The sequence below is a fragment of the Phalacrocorax carbo genome, chromosome 14, assembly GCF_963921805.1.
Source record: "Phalacrocorax carbo chromosome 14, bPhaCar2.1, whole genome shotgun sequence".
NCBI classification, from domain to species: Eukaryota; Metazoa; Chordata; class Aves; order Suliformes; family Phalacrocoracidae; genus Phalacrocorax; species Phalacrocorax carbo.
In genome coordinates, this window is record NC_087526.1 from 10,444,000 (window position 1) to 10,461,076 (window position 17,077).

General features: G+C 39.3%; 1 protein-coding gene and 1 long non-coding RNA gene across 2 annotated transcripts in view; one reads left to right on the forward strand and one right to left on the reverse strand.

The window, feature by feature from the left end:
• Positions 1 to 5,121, reverse strand: part of LOC135315738 (uncharacterized) — a 68,870-nt gene extending 63,749 nt beyond the window's left edge. The window contains exons 1-4 of the long non-coding RNA XR_010375230.1: positions 4,877 to 5,121; positions 3,816 to 3,986; positions 2,873 to 3,051; positions 19 to 79 (exon numbers count right to left, since the gene is read on the reverse strand). This is a non-coding gene — a long non-coding RNA (uncharacterized LOC135315738). The remainder of the gene's footprint in view (positions 1 to 18; positions 80 to 2,872; positions 3,052 to 3,815; positions 3,987 to 4,876) is intronic.
• An 8-nt stretch (positions 5,122 to 5,129) lies between these two features.
• SULF2 (sulfatase 2) overlaps positions 5,130 to 17,077 on the forward strand; it is a 167,483-nt gene continuing 155,535 nt past the window's right edge. The window contains exon 1 of the mRNA XM_064465672.1: positions 5,130 to 5,207. The gene's annotated coding sequence lies outside the window, so the exon portion shown is untranslated. The remainder of the gene's footprint in view (positions 5,208 to 17,077) is intronic.

Here is a 17,077-nt window from a genome sequence, read left to right on the forward strand (position 1 = left end):
CAAGTGTCCCATTCTTACCTAAGTGAAGGCAGTCAGTGCAAGTGATTGCATCCAGACAGGTGCATCTTGATGAATTGGACTGAAAAGGGAAACTTCACATTACAAAGGGATTGTGAACAAATTAAATCCATTTTAGGTTAAATGAATAAACCAATACAGTAAGTTTTGCTTTTGTGCACGTAGAAAGTCAGAAGAGAGAAGTAATTTCTGAGCATGTGTGGGTAGCAGAAGGAACTTGATGACTGTGATCCTTGCGTGAGCGTAGTAACCTGCTTTTATGTGTAACACATCAAAGAGGAAACTTAACTTGTGGAAAGAGATTATGAGGCTTTTTTTTATCTCTGTGCATCATCTGGCACCTCAAGAAAGGAAAAGATTTACAGCCACTGTTAAACATGTTCCTTGTAGCCACCCAAATGGCATGCCTTCAGCAGCTATCACTCTGGTATTGCCCCTCTGCACGTCCTCACTTATCTGACCCCACAGCACAGTTCAGGCTTTAAAAGCCATAACAAAGCTCAACTGTTTAGTGGAAGGATTGCATGCTTTCTCAGAACTGAACAAAAACCAGATTAATTAATCAATATTTGCAAAGCCCTTTGAAACAGAAAAGTGCTCTAGAAGCTACAGATTGTTATTGCTGAACACTTCCCTGTTAGTGCTGGAGTTATGATCGATTTCCCTTAATGTGTTCTGAGTAAGGGGATATGAAACATGAGGTTGCAGTTACCAATTATGACAGTTATCAAAGAACATGCAAAAACTCACAGTTTTGATAGCTGTCTCTACACAGAAAGACTAATCTTGGAGTCAAATAAGCAGAGGTTTAGGCAGCTGTTTCCTTATGTACTTGTTCTACCTTCTGTTGCTATTGTTTTTCTTTTTTTCCCCTTCCCCTAACAGATACAGCTGTTTGCCAGCAGAAGGCATGGCCCTGTGGGATAGGAATATAACATTTCACTCACCATCCACTGGCATTTTCAGTGGTTAGCACTGTCCATCCATGTTTTTGTTTTCTCAGTAGTGTCAGCACCTAAATGACATTCCAGCTAGTTTCAGTTCTGCAGCCTCTGACTTTGTTTGTTGAGGTAAATATGCTACACTATCTAAATCTAGGCTAGGTCTCGCAACATTTGAAATAGCACATTGATTTTCATAACAGTTCCTGAGTCATGACTGGCACATAACCAAACTAAAACAAACCCCAGCTTTCGACACTTTATAAAAAGTGGCAACATTCCCACAAATCTGCTTTGTCTTTATAACAAAGCAACTTCTTTATGACTAAGGCTCTAAGGTATGTTTCTGATTAGTTTATTCAATCCCAAGTTGTTTTTTTTCACTGGGAACTTAACATATTTCACATGGTAATAAAAAAAAGGGGGGGTTTTAAAATTCAAACTTTGTCTTTGCACTCACATGCCGAGTTCCACTCTCATGGTTTTGCCTGGTTCACTTCAAAGAACAGCCTGCTGCAAGACCTGGAACTAAATCAGTGGCCCAAGTTCATGCTATTTGGTTCTTAGGGTTTGTTTTTGCATTCACGCTAGTATTTAATTACTGATGCTATTAATATAACTCGATATATCTTTATTTGGAAAAGGGCAGTTGGCAAGCACAATCAGATGTGTTGGATTGATTAAGGTTAATGGATCTTCTAAGACATTAGGGATTTAAAAAATTTAATTATTGCAGCTAATGCATATCAATATTTTTAACTCTACTGAAAGCATCAGCCTAATAGATTGCATTTTGCTCAACTTTGCATAAAGAAAAGTTGTGGGAAGAAAGTTACAGGGTAACATACACACAATCTCTTGTTGGAAGGGACTTGAAAGTACCCAGTAAAACCAAAATTCTTAGTGCAAACACATAGTGTGGGAATGGCAAGAGATGTTGTTTTCTGAGCTTCTTGCAGTGATGAACACCTGCTGCGCATGGAAACCATACCAAAATAATTTTTGAAGAGTTTTCTTGGAGGTACCAGACCCCAGTCTCATTGAACTCTTGTAATAGGCACTGCAATCTTTTTTTCATGAAGAAAACAAACCTTTTCAGGGATACAGTGCTCTTTATCATGAACTCTGTGGAAAACCGTTCATTCTGCCTGTCTTTGGTCTCCTGAACCATAATTGCTTGCAGCTTTACCTCTGCACACACTGTTAATGCACTCCTTGACCAACTAGAAAAATAGGCTTATTCTCTAACAAAGAATGCTCTTTAACAGAAGATCTTTGATGATTTTAAGATGCTTGCTATAATATTTGACAAAAGTACTGCTTAGTTTTCTAACCTCATTTTAAACACTATAGATTGCCAAGTATACACTGCTTAGAATGAAGCAGGAGAAAATACTGTTATGATGGCCGACGATTGGATGCCTATGTTGAAAGATGTTATTTACTAGTTCATTTGTTATAGTAATAGTATGTTGTGAATTTATTAATCTAATAAAATGCACTTCTTCAAGTACGACTATCCCAGATCTCACAGATGAAAGAATGGTTCACCGGCAAGTTCACAAATTGCCCAGGGTCACATTCCAAGATAGTAGCAGGTGAAAATAGAGAAGAAAGCCCCTGAACTGATGGCATGCTGCTGGTCTGTTTGAATCTTGCCTTAATCACATCCATGACATACATGATAGTGATGAGGTATGCATGCAGAATTTGTCATATTCTTAATTTGTACAAAAAAGTAATAAAAACTGTAATGAGCCAGGGGAAAGAAGATCTATTTTAAAACAGGTAAGCAAATGTGTTTGCAGCAGTTGTTTTGCTTCTGAAAGAAAAGACTTCACAGAGAAACATTATTTTGAGACTTAAGGCATAATTTTTTATATTTGACAGCAGTGGACTGAGACACAACTTACCTGTATATGCTTATGGATTCTGCCAAGATTTCTTGTACAACTGAACAAGTTATTTATATTTTCATTGTTTCAGAGGTGAGTTGTTTGCCTATGGACCATCCTTTGTTTGTCTTATATATATGATGACAGCATGCAAAGCACTCAGATGAAGAGCATCTTTTTATGCGAATATTTGGTACCTAGGACAATTGGTTTAAGATGTTAGAAGGAGTTTCTATGTATTAACAAAATCAAACAATATCTCACAAAACTATTATGATGAGACTTGATTAGAACATATATGGGAATAACTTAGGCTTGAGAATAGTTTTGTATGATTAATAGAAGATTCACTAGCTAATATGTCATTCCAGTAATTATGACTATATAGAAACCATTCCTTAAAAATATTTTGCAATGACAAATTTTCCCTTCAGATTAGGCATTCCACATGAGGGCAAAACTTCATCCGTCTGGATTCTTACAAGAAAAATCCAAATAATTTCATTTTGAGTATTTTTGATACTTTTTTGTAATAATAAGATAAATCCCAGCTGTGTTGAGATCCTTTAATGCAAAGACAAAGCCTTCCTAGGGGGTAAGAAACATATCCTATCTTTGAAATTGTCTATTTGGAGTAATCCATTGTACCATTTACAAGACACTTTTTAATGGCATTGGTATGGAATACAAATTTATTTACAATAATAGAGAAAGACCTATGATTAGTTTAATTACAAGACTATCCAGCTATGGTTAACATACATGCCAATGTGAAAAGATAACCTTAAAATTGGCCTAATAATATATCTCAAATCCTACAAGTCCTGCAAAATATATCTGGTCCCTACTCTGGTTTTAAACCCATAATTTAATGACACTGCTCCAGTGAGAAATAAGAATCTGACAGTTTTGAAAAATGACAAAAATTTAGAACTTGTGTTAACACATGCACCAAATGTACCTTTTTTTCTTTCCACAGCATGCATCTCAAGACTGTTTTGTTAACTTTAAGTTGTTGAATATTGAAAAGAATTTGCATCATTCTCTTGACACATCTTCATAAAATTATTACCCTGGAACCTCTTGAAATAAAGTTAACTTCTCATTCCCTGGAATTTCTGTGGAGAATCAACTGAAAATTTAGGAACCTGTTAAAAAGTATGATCAGGGAGATCTGTAACAAGGAAATGATTAATATAAAAAGAGAAGTAAACCAGGAATTATGGCTGTCTTTATGGAAAGTTTACACATGCACTGCAAATATCTGAACTACCACCTGATGTGGAGATAGGGACCCAAAATAGGTCCCAAAATAGGAGATAGGGACCCCGCACATAGGCTGTCCTCATGTTCATGGAAAAACCTTCACATTAGGAACGTGAAAGGCTAAAACTCAACACCATTAAATAGTGAAAGAGACTTTTGACTCTTTTGGAACAGCTTCTCCACAGGAGGTGTCTAAGAAGTCTAAACACAGACAGATTTTAGCCCTGCTTTATGCCCATTGAAGCAGGATGAGGCACCGCCGGCCTCCTGACACCCCATGGGGAGAACTCCGATTATTAAGCGGGAAGTACAGAAGTTTTATGAGGTCAGGACTTTATCCCCACCGACCTGAGGAGGATTAGACCCCACATGCACTTCTCTTTCTCCGATTGACACCCCACCACACCCACCCCCCCCACAAGGCCCCCCCGGTGCCCCACCTGTGCGCCTCTCGGGGGCTGCCTGGGGCGGTGCCGCAGCGCTCCCAGGGCACCCCCAGCCGCGCTTCTCGTCCCTCGCGCCGCGGCGGCGGCGGCGGGGGCCTTGCGGGAGGGCGGCCGGCAGGGAGGGAAGGAGCTGAGGGGTGCTGTGCGGGGGACGGGGCAGAGGGTGCCAAGAGGAGAGCGCTGAGGTGAGGGGCGCCAGCGATCCTGAGGGGAGCGGGGGAGGGGAGGCGGGTATGGCCGCGGCTCCTGAGGGTGCGGAGGGCAAAGAGCTGCTTGGCGGGGGGTCTAAAGCTTTCTGCTGACTACCCACCTCCTCAGCGGGGTGCTTGGGCGGGAGTCCCCCGGCGAGGGAGGCGGCCGCGCTTGGAGGAGGCGCCTCGCAACAGATGGTTAAAGCCGGCTGGCTCCTCGCCCGTGGCCCGCATTGGCCGGCGGCGCGGGAGGAAGGGCGGGAGGGAGCCGGTGCCGGCAGTGGCCGGAGGTGCGCGGCCCCGTGGCGGGGAGCGGAGCCCAGCGCCCCCAGCCCGCTCGCTTCCCGCGCCGCTGCTGAGGCGACCTCCGCCCCGGAAAGTCGGTCGCCTCGCAGCCGTTGCTCGCCGGCGGCCCCGGGCCACCTGTGAGTTTTCCGCCTGGCGGGTGCTGTAAGTAACGCTGGCTCCGTGGGGCCGCCGGCAGGGCTCTGGCTGCGGGGGCGGGAGGCCCGGCGGGCTCGGCTCTCCCGGCTGCTGCCCGCGCTTGGGGCGGGCGAGCCGGAGCTGCCGGCTTCTCCTCCGGTTTAACCCGTACAGTAGGGAAACTAGGAAGGTGTGGGGGGAGATCCTCCCCCCGGCGGGAGCTGAATCAGTACCGGGGAGATTTTTATCACCTGTAAGGGAGGAAACCGCCGCTCCCTCCCCTCCGGAGGGGGGACACGACAGAGTCGCTTGTGGTGAATAATAACCGGGTTTTGGTCCTGGGCGCTCTGCGGGGGGGCTGTCAGGTGGGCAGCTGAGGTGCGGGGGAGGCGACTCGCCCAAGGTCACGCTGCGAGGCAGTGGCTGAGCTGGAAAATAACATGCGCTGTGCTAAAAACTTCTGGTGCCCAGTCCTGTGCTGGGCTGTTGAACAGCACTGCAGGGCTCCAGGCACAGGCGTGGTGGAGTTGTAGGTAGGTGTCTAATCAGGTTGGTGGATTTCTTCTGGCTTTTTTTTTTCTTTTGTTTGTTTGTGTGGTTTGTGTTTTTTTGTTGTTGTTCTCCTTTAAAGCCTTATGTATCGATGTGAAACCGTGCAGGGGTGCAGTGTCTGTGTCATCTCACTGGTGAAAGCCTGTGAGATGATGACACGGACTGCAAACACGTGAATGAGTGCATGTATGCTCTTCCTTTTCTGTGGCTAATGTTAAGTTTAACAGACTAACACCAGAAATTGTTGGTGAACAATATGATGCTTTTTCTCCTTTTTTTACTATGGCAATAAGTAATGTCTTTGCTGTTAACGGTGAAGGTCTTCTTATGCCATCAGACTGTAGTTAAGAAAAGTCCACTAATTGGTTAAGTGTCAGCTGTGCTCCAGAATTAATCTGCAGTGCAATAGCTTTTAGGCTCAATGCATGTGAGAGATGTAAAGCATGGTGGGCCATGCTTTAAGAACTTATGCACTGGAGTATAATGTGATTAAGAGTTCTCCAAAGGATGCAACTGAAGTAATTGTTTTAGTGCTAGCCACATGCATAACAACTCTCTCTCCTTCTCTAAATATAATTTTAATAAGTTTACACAAATATATTCTTCTGTAGTTTGTTCCCGCTAATGTTCAGTGTTTCTCTTGAGCTTCTCATTATGTGGAAGTAAAACTGACAGGTGTAAGGATGTTGTTTTGATTAAACATTTATGAGAGTCCTCCAAGTCAATCCTTTTCTTTGACTTTGATTGATCCTTGTGTTTCATGACATGTCCTGCAGCACTGAAACTTAAAAGTTTAAGCGTGCTGTTCAAAAACTAAATGTAGCCCCCTACCATCTTTCTCAACTTTACCTTAACTGTTCTGCTTGGTTTTGGGGGTGGGAAATTTAATATAAGAGAGGCTTAGGAAAACACTTAAAATATTTGTGTAAACAGAATGGCTTTACTTTTAATCTGTATTAGGGAGTTCAGGTGAACTCTGGATTCTCATCAGCACAAATAATGGAATTCCAGCCAAGGTTCCTGGCGTGGCGGGGCGTTCCTGCTATAGAACTTTTGTAGTTTGCATGTAGAGGGTTTTGTCTGTGTTTGCTTTAACCTAATTCAGAAAATGTAGTGTTATTCTCAAAGTATGTAATGGACTTTTTTTTTTCCTGGACTTTGGTATTTGCAAAAAACCCTTTTTGTTGTGTGTATGTTTTGTCTACGTAACACTCTTTTTTTCTGCTTTAGATTCCTTGCGAGGAGTCTTATTTCAGGTAGTTTCTAGCTGAAAGTGTTTGCCCTTACTGTATAAAACCAGCTTGATTAGTCTGGTCTTTCAGTACCAGATCCTCCATAATCCCTTCTAAAGGGATAGGAAAATGTCTGTAGCTTTTCTACCTAAGTAGCTAATATTATTAGACTAAACAAAATGTTAAGTTTTAGTAGATGATTCTTTTTATGGCTCTGTATGTTTTGTTTTTAAGTCTATGTATCCCACTGTTGTGACTTCCTTTCAAACATTTGTTATGAGGATCCCAGGTGAGAAGAATTATGGCTGTTCATCTACAAAAATAGAAGTTCAAATAGACTTAGTGATATAAATTTTGGAAACATAATTGATTTAGGTATATGAATAAGACCCTTCCTTCTTGCAAATGAGAAAGAAAGCAATGGAATAAAGCAAATACTTTTGCTGTGTAATAGTAGGTGCCTGTTTTTGAGATGCTAGATTTAATACCTGATATCTCAAAGAAATCCACAACTTGGAAAGGGTGTGGATTTTCTCTTCAAAATTGTTTTTAGAAGTAATTAATTTGAATTCTGGGCAGCTCAAACTTCTTGCTCTGTAGATAGCATAGAATGATTAAAATATCTTCCAAATAATTTTACCCCATCAGAGACACAATATTTTTTTTCTCCATTTTCCTCCCCACATCCTTTCCTCAGTCACCTGTATATGTAGCCTCACTGTGAAGTTCAGAATAGAGTAGAAGTAAGATCAAGAACTGCTACGAACCCATCAGAGAATTTTGGTTAAAGGCATTGGTGAGATCATACTTCTATGAGAAATGCTCCATGCCTTTGCCAATTTCCATGAAAAGTAGGTAAGACCTGACTTTCAAATTGTCCCTTGCAGTATCCTTGACAGAACACAGTCTCATTTTTATCAATATGCTGGGCAAATCTCTCAGGCTGGAGCGGACATTTTGGTGAAATGAGATACAGGCCTACATTTCCAATATAAAAATGGATGTTCCTGTATGCTCATGTTTTTGAGAGTATCTTGGGTTTGTTCCAGTACAAGCCATAATTTAATTTGAAACCTGCAAAACTGTAATGAGTGGAGTTTTTGTTTGAGTTTTTCATTTTGCTTCATTTCCCTCCCTCCCCATTAGTATTAGTCTGTAATAGACTTGGATTTTTGTTTAACTTTTGGAAATAATCTGAATTTCTCGATATAGTTTGTTGCTGGTTAACTGCTTCTCCTCCACCCATCCCCGCCACCACACTGCTTACCCATTCTGTAATGATAATGCAAGTTTCAGAAGGGAGTGTTTCAACTAATTAGCATTCGGCCTCTGTAGGAGGAGAAAAGATGTGTAATATATCTGAATTCCATAAAAATGTTACTTTGGACTTGTCTCAGTGCTAAGTACAGCTATGCCTTTCTACAAATACAGATGCTGCAAGTGTAAAGGTCTTCAGCAAGAAGCAGCGTCCAACAAAGCATTGCTTCTGAGGCAGTAAGAATGTCTCAGTAAACAGAAATTTTTATCTTCCCTCTTGTAAGGAGTTGTACTTGAGTTCTAATATGTGAAATGTATGCTCGTATTGTGCAGCTGCCCTGGGATCCCTCGTGCACGGATATACATGTTGGTGTCTACAGTGGTCTGTATCACAGTGAAATGTAAACTTCTGTTTTCTGTGTTATCACAGTTGTGTATACACTTGGGTAAGGCGCTTTTTAAATTTTTTTTAAGAGTGAATGCAATAGTTCCACAGTTTAACCTAGACTCACTTCTGTGTTTGTGGGTATATATACATATATGCATGTGTAAAAAAATACAGCAATGTGTATGTGTGTTCTTATTTTCCAAATCCTGGTGAGCAAAATTTCCAGTTAGTGTTTGAAATAATGTCTGCTTTCTGCAGTTTGACTGTGGTAGAAAATATGTTTTGGTGCTCAGATTAGAATGACACTAAAGAAAATTATCTAGTGTGAAAGATCCAACAACAGAATCGGGAAACTTTGTTCAAGTGAAACTGTCTGTAAAGCTGAATGAGATCCATAAAGCAGGTATGACTTTTAGCTTTACAACAGCCTCTTTTATACTTGGAACCTTTATAACACAGATAAGTTTCCTACATCAAATGTTTTTACTATCTAAACTTATGTACAATGAACAGCAGTAGCTAAATGATGACTTGATGATGAAGTAGTACATACAGTGGTGTGTTGACATCTGCAACCTGGTCTTGTTATAGCAATGATATTTTTGCCCCCTTTGAACAATGTAGAAGTTTTTTTTGATGTAGTTAGTATCTGCAATGAGATTGTTCTAGATCTTAGTTTGTTATTTTGTATTTATGTTTATATTTTCAAGCAGTGGTTCACCTTCCACAGTAAAATCAGGATAGCAGCTCACAGTTCAGTGTGTTTAAGCAGTTTGTGGTGAAAGAAAAGGTTTTGATTTATAATCACTGGTACTAATTAGCCATGTTTAGATTGTTTATCTACTAGGCTGCAGAGTTGTCTCTAATCTGCATACAGTATTCTAAAATGAAAGTAATAACTTTGTGGTGATGGGGAAAAAACTGTAAATATCAATACTTCACAAGAAAAACTTAAATACTGGATGACGTCTCATGGCTCCAGAAAGACATGTCCTATTAGAAATAGGCAGCACCTTATTTTGAGCTCCTAAAAAAAGGTAATCAAATTGCCTGCCTTATTTGAAGATCTTGGACAGGCAACAATCAGCGTGCAAGGCTGAAATTATTATCCCTGAGATACGAAGTACTGTAAACAATGGCTCTACTGTGATCTGGCAGTTCTAGTTCTGACCATCTCTGTGGCAGAGTCATTGACTATGACTACCTGGTTTAATAGATGGATTGAGTGTATTTAAGAACTTGTGTTTTCTAGTAGTATTTGGGAAAGGAAGATTGTGGATCTCAAAGATACTGAAACATGGCAGAAGCTAATGTTGTTATAATCTGGAAACCAAATAAGGAAAACTTCTTGTAAGATTTTGGTGTCTGCAGGTCCTGATGAATTGACCTGTTGCATAGATTTTCTTAGATCTGCTTATAGATTGAATATTTTTTTCTGGATTCTGTCTTCTATTTGGCTGAAATGCTAACAATGTGAAGTTCTTTATGCATCCTTCTTTACAGTGTAATTCCAGCATGTTACCCAGAGTTACTGCCATTCTGTAGAGGGAAAGAACACAGGTCAAAAGATGGAAGTGTGTTTTAGAGTGGGGATTTTGTTGTTTTGGTTTTATAGCTTTAATATAAGAATTCGAACCCAACACATCTTACTTCTGTGGCTGTGAAAGGAGTAATAATACGCAGTCTTGGAAATTGTAACTTCCTTCTAAGGAAGGTTGAAATACTGAAACCATAAAGCTCAGTGTGCACCTGAAAACTCAAGTTCTGATTCTTCTTCCGCACCAAATACTTGGTGGGACTCTTAAAAAATTATGGATTTAACATGAGCTGATCTTTGCGAAGCTTTATCGTTCAGTTTCCTCTCTTCCTTTTTCCCTGCTTCCTTTTTGTCTTAGTTAAAAGTAGTAACAAGTTTATGTTGCATTGTTATCATAGTGTTAATTTTCAGCTGGGTGTGAAGTTATCTTATGCCTAAAGTAATAATAAAATGTATGGATAGTCTCTTTTTTAAAACACAATTACAAGATCCCGTCATCTGAATTTCAGTTTGAGTAGTGAACAAGGTAGTATTAAATGTCTGTATCCGGCTTGTCCAGTAATAGCAAGAAAAATCTTTGTGCTTTCCTAATAAGTCATATACCTGCAACCCCCAGTGACTTTGTAGAGGGCTACTGTAAAGAGTACGAGTGTTCATCTTTATTTTTTTCCTAGTAGTGTTTAAATGGACATTTCAATACATGGGCGTGCATAGTGTCCTCTTTCTCCCATTTTTAGGTAATCTGGGGAATAAATCTCTTTAATCCTTAAATCACTTCTGATGAACCTAGTAACATCTAATAGGAAATAACAGAAAATAGTATTACTATATTGGGGGAAAAACTGCATATTGGTTGGTATAAAAAAAGTAAAACTTAAAAATGGATGTCCTTTGAGAATTTAGGGCTTTGTTCCTGCTCCAACCTGTTGCTCTTCCCTAAAGTTCTTAGGGACCTGAGGAAATATCTCAAATATTTGAGGAAGTTGGGGGTTTATGTATGTATGAAGTAAATTGAGAACTTTGTAAGGTGCAGACTGTTTCTAGATTGTGCTGTGTCAGGAACACTGTTCTTTCATTATGCTGGGATTTAAAATCCTTTTAAACTATAGACTTCCAAATCTCACTGTGCCAGACATGTGATATGTGCCTTGAGCGTCAGTTGTTGGGAATATGAGTGTTTCTAGAGATTCATGACTTTGGGAGAGATGAAGGCCTCTCTCGGAGAAAGGCACATGGTAAGAAAGGACTAGTACAAAATTAGATGGGTTACCTAATGGACTGTTTGCTTTCTTTGGCTCAGACCTCAGTTTAGGGTGTTCTGAAGAAGCTGTCCAAGTTACTTTCTTGTGATATTGATGTGTTTAAATTAAGAGAATTCACTGTGGTATGTATGTACTACAAAACTTAAAGCTATACTGGGTCTACTTAGGTGAGCAGAACAGGGTGAAATCTAATAAAATTGTCTCTGCGCTGTTCAGGTATTCAGTCAGCTTGGTCAGATAAGAATTCAGACAAGTTTGAGGCAAGTTCTGAATGGTTGTCACTGCTTAGTAATGCCTTGGTTCCAGAGCATTTCTCTGTGTTTTGGGGTTTGTTTCTTTTTAATGTGTGTATGTGTCTTTTGTGTTAGTTTCTTTTTTTCCCCTAACTTTACTACACAGTGAATCAAATTCATCACCACTTTCACCATCCCTGTACTCTTGCAACCAATGTATAGCTTGTGCCTTTGGGTAGGGAAAGAAGAAAAAGCCAGCTATGTTGCTGACTAATGTTTAGAATTATCAACTTGGGTTTTTAATAAAAAATATGCTATATGTTACTGTTACTAATCAGGTTAAGGGGAATACCTGTTATTGAAAGTGCCCGATGAACATCCTGAAGTTACCAGCTCCTCTTGTTGCAAATTAATAGCTTGCAATTCCCTTCACCCACCCTTATTTTTGGGTATATTCCATGCACAATTGGGTTTCTGTGTTATTAATTCTGTTTAAAAAAAAAAAATCCCTTTTAGTCTTCATCAAGTTTTATTTTCCCCTATATTTCCAGTACCAGAAGGATTTGAAGGACTTTCTAAAGAATCTGGCTCCTTTACATCATCCTTTTTGTCAGAGGAAGCATGTAGAAGACTTCAATGGCTTAGAGAAAAATCATATGGTTCTGCTCTTAGAAAGGTTTTCTTTATAGATAATATGTGTGGAGATAAGTTAATTTACAAAATGTAACTCAGCTGTACATAGAGAAGGGTGAAAAAGCGTAGTTGCAACTGAAGACAACACTGCAATGTGTCTTCTGCCACCTAATTAATTGGGTGAATATTTGGATTTTGCTGTACATCTGGAAATACCATGATGAAATGGTTTCTGTGATCCACTTGGTTTCTTTTCGGACTGTTCCAAATGCTAGCACACTGATAAAAGTGGAGGCAGCTGTAAGAGTGTAGATAAGTGAGTTCCAATTAGTGCCTCTAAATCTCTATCAAATGATCTGTCTTTAGTCACACTTGTCTGGTAGTCTAACTATGGAATCAAAGCAATCTTTAAAAATTTTATTGAATTTCCTTGCATGTGCTATTTGCATGGGTTATATCCTCGGTGCTGCCTGCTGGAGAACAGACTTGGAACCAGTAGAGCTTAGCTATGATACAAGAGCCTGCAAGTTCTGTAGCTGTTCACAGTGTGACATTAATGGTGTTAAATTAGCAACATCAGCGATATTAACTAATTTCCTCATTCAGACTGTGACATTTGTTTGGTAAAAGGATCATTAAACATATGCAAACATCCTATGTGCAGTAAAAGGTCTTTGGGCCCTGACAAATGATAAATGAGAAAATTACAGGTTGTAGGAAAATGTAAATATCATTCTTTGGAAATCTGTCCTCTGGCAAGGCAAAAATGTTGCCCTCTAAGCAGTGAAAGATTCATTATATTCTGTTCACATGCATAAAGAATGCTGGAGACTACTTTACATACTTAACACATGTCTTGATGTCTCTTCCTTTCTTCCAGGCACTGCTGTTGAATTGGGATTTGTCCTGGTTTCGTTAAGCAAGTACTCCAGCAGTGCACTGTAGAAAAGTGCTATAGCATCAATTAGCCCTTCCTATAATCTTCTGGATAATTTTGAATGTTTTCCCTATTAACAGCTTTATGTCACTTTTTAAAATCAGCTGCTATGCAAGAGGTGAAAGTAAGGGGCTCGCATAATAAGTCCCTTTCCATCAGATGACTGCATGTAATAGAAACTTGCATGTGAACTGATGAATGTGTTTACCATGGCTTTTGAGAAAGTCACAAGGATCATCTGAAACTAGATTAATCCTTTCTTACTCTTCCTGTCTGTAGCTGTATAAGGATTTGTAGTGTTGGGTTAGGGTACTAACATTGCCAGCTTCAGAACATAAAAGCTTCAACAATGTGATGCATTTGTAGTAGCCTATTACCTAGTGCAATTCATGAGTAAATTTTCTAGCTTCTGCACCAATGTTCTAAAGTGAGACTAAGTACGGTACTTCAGCCACTGCTGTTTATCTCATTAAAGCTGCAGCTGGAGCAGCTGTGCTGTCAAACAACAAAACTAAATTGTGAGTTCTTCCTGCTTTTATCTTGTAATATCACTGCAGTTTGAAAAGAACCAGACTTGATAGCTATTGTCATTTTGAAAATGGCAAAAGTAATCTTCAGAGACTAAAACTTTTGTCGATCTTTGCAAGAACAGAGAGGTTAGAAATTAAAATAAGTTCTATTAAATTTTAAAAACTTAAAAAATGGCTGAAAAATTTAACTTTGGATTAGCTTGCAACAGTATCTTTCCTCCCTTCCTCTGGAAGCTAGATTTGGAAATAGCAACCCTATAAAATTATTAAAGATCTAGTTAAAAACAAGCAAAACCCAACAATCCCCCAAAAACAAACAAAAAAACCCGCAGAATTCAATTGGACTGATCAATTCCATTGACTGGAATGTCTGATACCTCTGTTTTCAAATGTGATTCTTGCAAATTTTTCTAGGATATGATTCCCAAGCTATTAAGGCATGTAACTTTATGTGTGCTAAGATAACTAATAACCAAGTACAATCTGATATGTTCATGGTTATTTGGATGCATCTGAGATGTACCACAGTACAGCTTTGTGAGTCTGATTCAGAAACAACTGTTTTAAGCAAGAAAATGTTCTCAAGCACAGCAGAATCTTCAAAAAAGTGAAGACTCTGATTTTTATTTAAAAAAAAAAAAAACCAAACACTTGCTGAGCCGTGGAAAGGGAGAGAGGGAATGGGAATAGAGCCTGAATTTGGCAAGCCTTGTGCAGGAAAGTGTCATGTATGCCCCATGATATTTTGGTATCGGGAGATAAGAGAGCACCTTGATACCAGTAATGCTTGAAAGCTGAACTTGAAAAAAACACTTCCCTCATTTAAGCCTTTGGCTATATCTCTAGAGGATGAGGATCTGGTTTTCATCGCATATTGTTGGGAGCTGTCAAATATCATAATTATTTCCTCTTAAGGGTCTATCCTGAAAACAACACAGGAACTCCCTAGGAGGAATGCAGAGGAAAGAAGTAAAATGAGCTATGATCTAAATTAACTATTACCCCAATAAGGGAAGACTGAATTAGTTCGTTTCCTTAATCTAGAGAATCTAAGATTGCCACAAATGGGTCAGCTTTGTGTATACTGTGGATAAGACATGGTAGAGCAAAATTGCAGCAGAGTGAGGTTTTGGGAAAGCGTGGGGTATTTTGAGATAAAACTTTGGACATTCAACAAGTTGAGAGAGATTGAAAGAAAAATCTATCCCATTTGGCAGGCAGTGGTTTGAGATGGCTTTTTAATTTATAATTTCATGTATCATGGTTTTTGCTAGTTGTCTGCTGGGACTAGTTCTTGTTGTTCCCTTTGCATAACTCTGCTCCTGTTGGACACTCTGCCACTCTGATTGTGGTGAAATCTTGAGCACCAGAGGGCAGGCAGAGGATTTGGATATTTGTTTTAAAGGTAGATTGCACTAACACTGTTGCATAAACTGTCTGCCAGATTGGAGGCTGAGAGAACACTGCTTCCATGTCAGTTGGCCCAGACTGTGAACAAAAGGGCGACACTATTACATGATGGAAATATGTAATATCCATGTTTCTGGAATTAGATGATAAGCCAAACAGAATTCCTTCTTTCTTCAGGACCGAAGACTTTGAGAAAGCCTGTGATTTCTCTTCTGTCCTCTTACAAGGTAGTGTGATGTGCTAGTTGTTTCTAGTGATCTTGAGCAGGGAGTCATTATAGTAAGTTTAGAATATTTAATAAGTTGTGATATGAATATGCACATTTAGATTTGTGGTGTGAACTTGGACTTCCGCCACGCTGCATTTTAAAGAACAGGAGTAAAGCACACAGTAAAGTTCTGAAACCTTGTGAGAAGTTTAACAGGTTGGCAGACATCCGAGAGGGAGAAGAGCTCTTTATACCTCCTTTCTCCCATGGAGGAAAGGCATAGGCTGGCTGAACTCCGGTGATTCCTTCTTTTTTGAATCAGTCCTCTCTGATCAGGTAGTACTCGATTGGATTGCTGACATATAAATATGTAATGCTTCCCACGTTGTTTTTTAGAAAGGGTAGTTACCTGTTAGAACCCCATATCCGTCCATTAGTGTACAGCAGAGTTGTAGTAGTGAATGTTAAGTCTGAAAAGAAATTAATTCCAAGACTTAACATTTATCAGTTACCTGCTTAATCAAATATCTGTATGAAATTCTTTGAATAAGTATTCTTCTGAGTCTTCTGATACATTATAAGTATTTCTGCTCTATGTGTTAACAAAACTCCTTTGGTTATGAAAGACTTATTTTAGGTTTGTGGGTTTTACCAAATTTGGTTAGCTCTGATTTCTCAATCTTAGAGTGTCACTATCAGGATGAGTGTGTTTATACTGTGGATTCTGTCTGACTCCATCTCTGATTGCACATTCCTGATATAGAATGGAGACAATGCAACTATGGTGGCAGAGATGGGTATGGCAGAATCACCTGAGATTAGATTCAATTTATTGGTTTTATAGCACTTGCTTATTTTCAGGCTGCTAATAATATCAAGGAAAGTCAGTTTAAAACTAGCTGAGGCCAAAATCAGCATAGTGATAGGAGTAGTAAGAACCTGAAAGTGATATTTGTGGGTAATTTGGTGAGCAGAAGCATAGTGGTGACATAAATCTTAATTGTAAAGACATCTTACAAAAGAGGCACTAGTACTATTCCTACTTTTCAGCATATATATTCAGAGTTTTAAGTTTTCTTCCTCTAATTTTCCCTGGTATGATATTAAGGAAAGAAATATGTGTATGTAGTGGAAATATGCTACAACCCGGAAAGAGAATAGTTGAAAGACAGATTTCCTGTCCTGGATGAAAAATGAACTCTTTGCAATACTTCTTGACTTTTGCTGTGTATGTATCTAAAAATCTGTAAGTGGAAAGCTTTCTACTATCAATTGTACTGCAAGGTAAGACCATCTCTTTCTGTTCTTGTCTGAATCAACATTAAATCACCTTGCCAGCCAGTAAAGTTTTAATGCTCAATAACTTTTTGTCATGCTATGAGTGTTTCTTTCATTATCTGTATGCTGAATTTTGATGTTCTCTTTGATCTTAGGGCAAAGGCTTAGCTACCAACCTTATCATGTTGATATATTTACTTTCATTAGTCTTCCTCATGTGTGTTCATTGCATCCGCAATGAGACAGCGATTGGAGTGTTCAAGATGCTTATTGGGAACTACTGATCCTTGGAAACCTAATGCCTGTCTCATAGGGCCCAGTCCTAAAACCCAGTGGGAGTTTTGTCTGCATGTGGTGTCTTAAGCAATCTTCCTGTGACAGGGCTACTGAGTTGTGAAACGGCAAAAGGGATATCTAATTTGTTAGAGCAAAAATATACT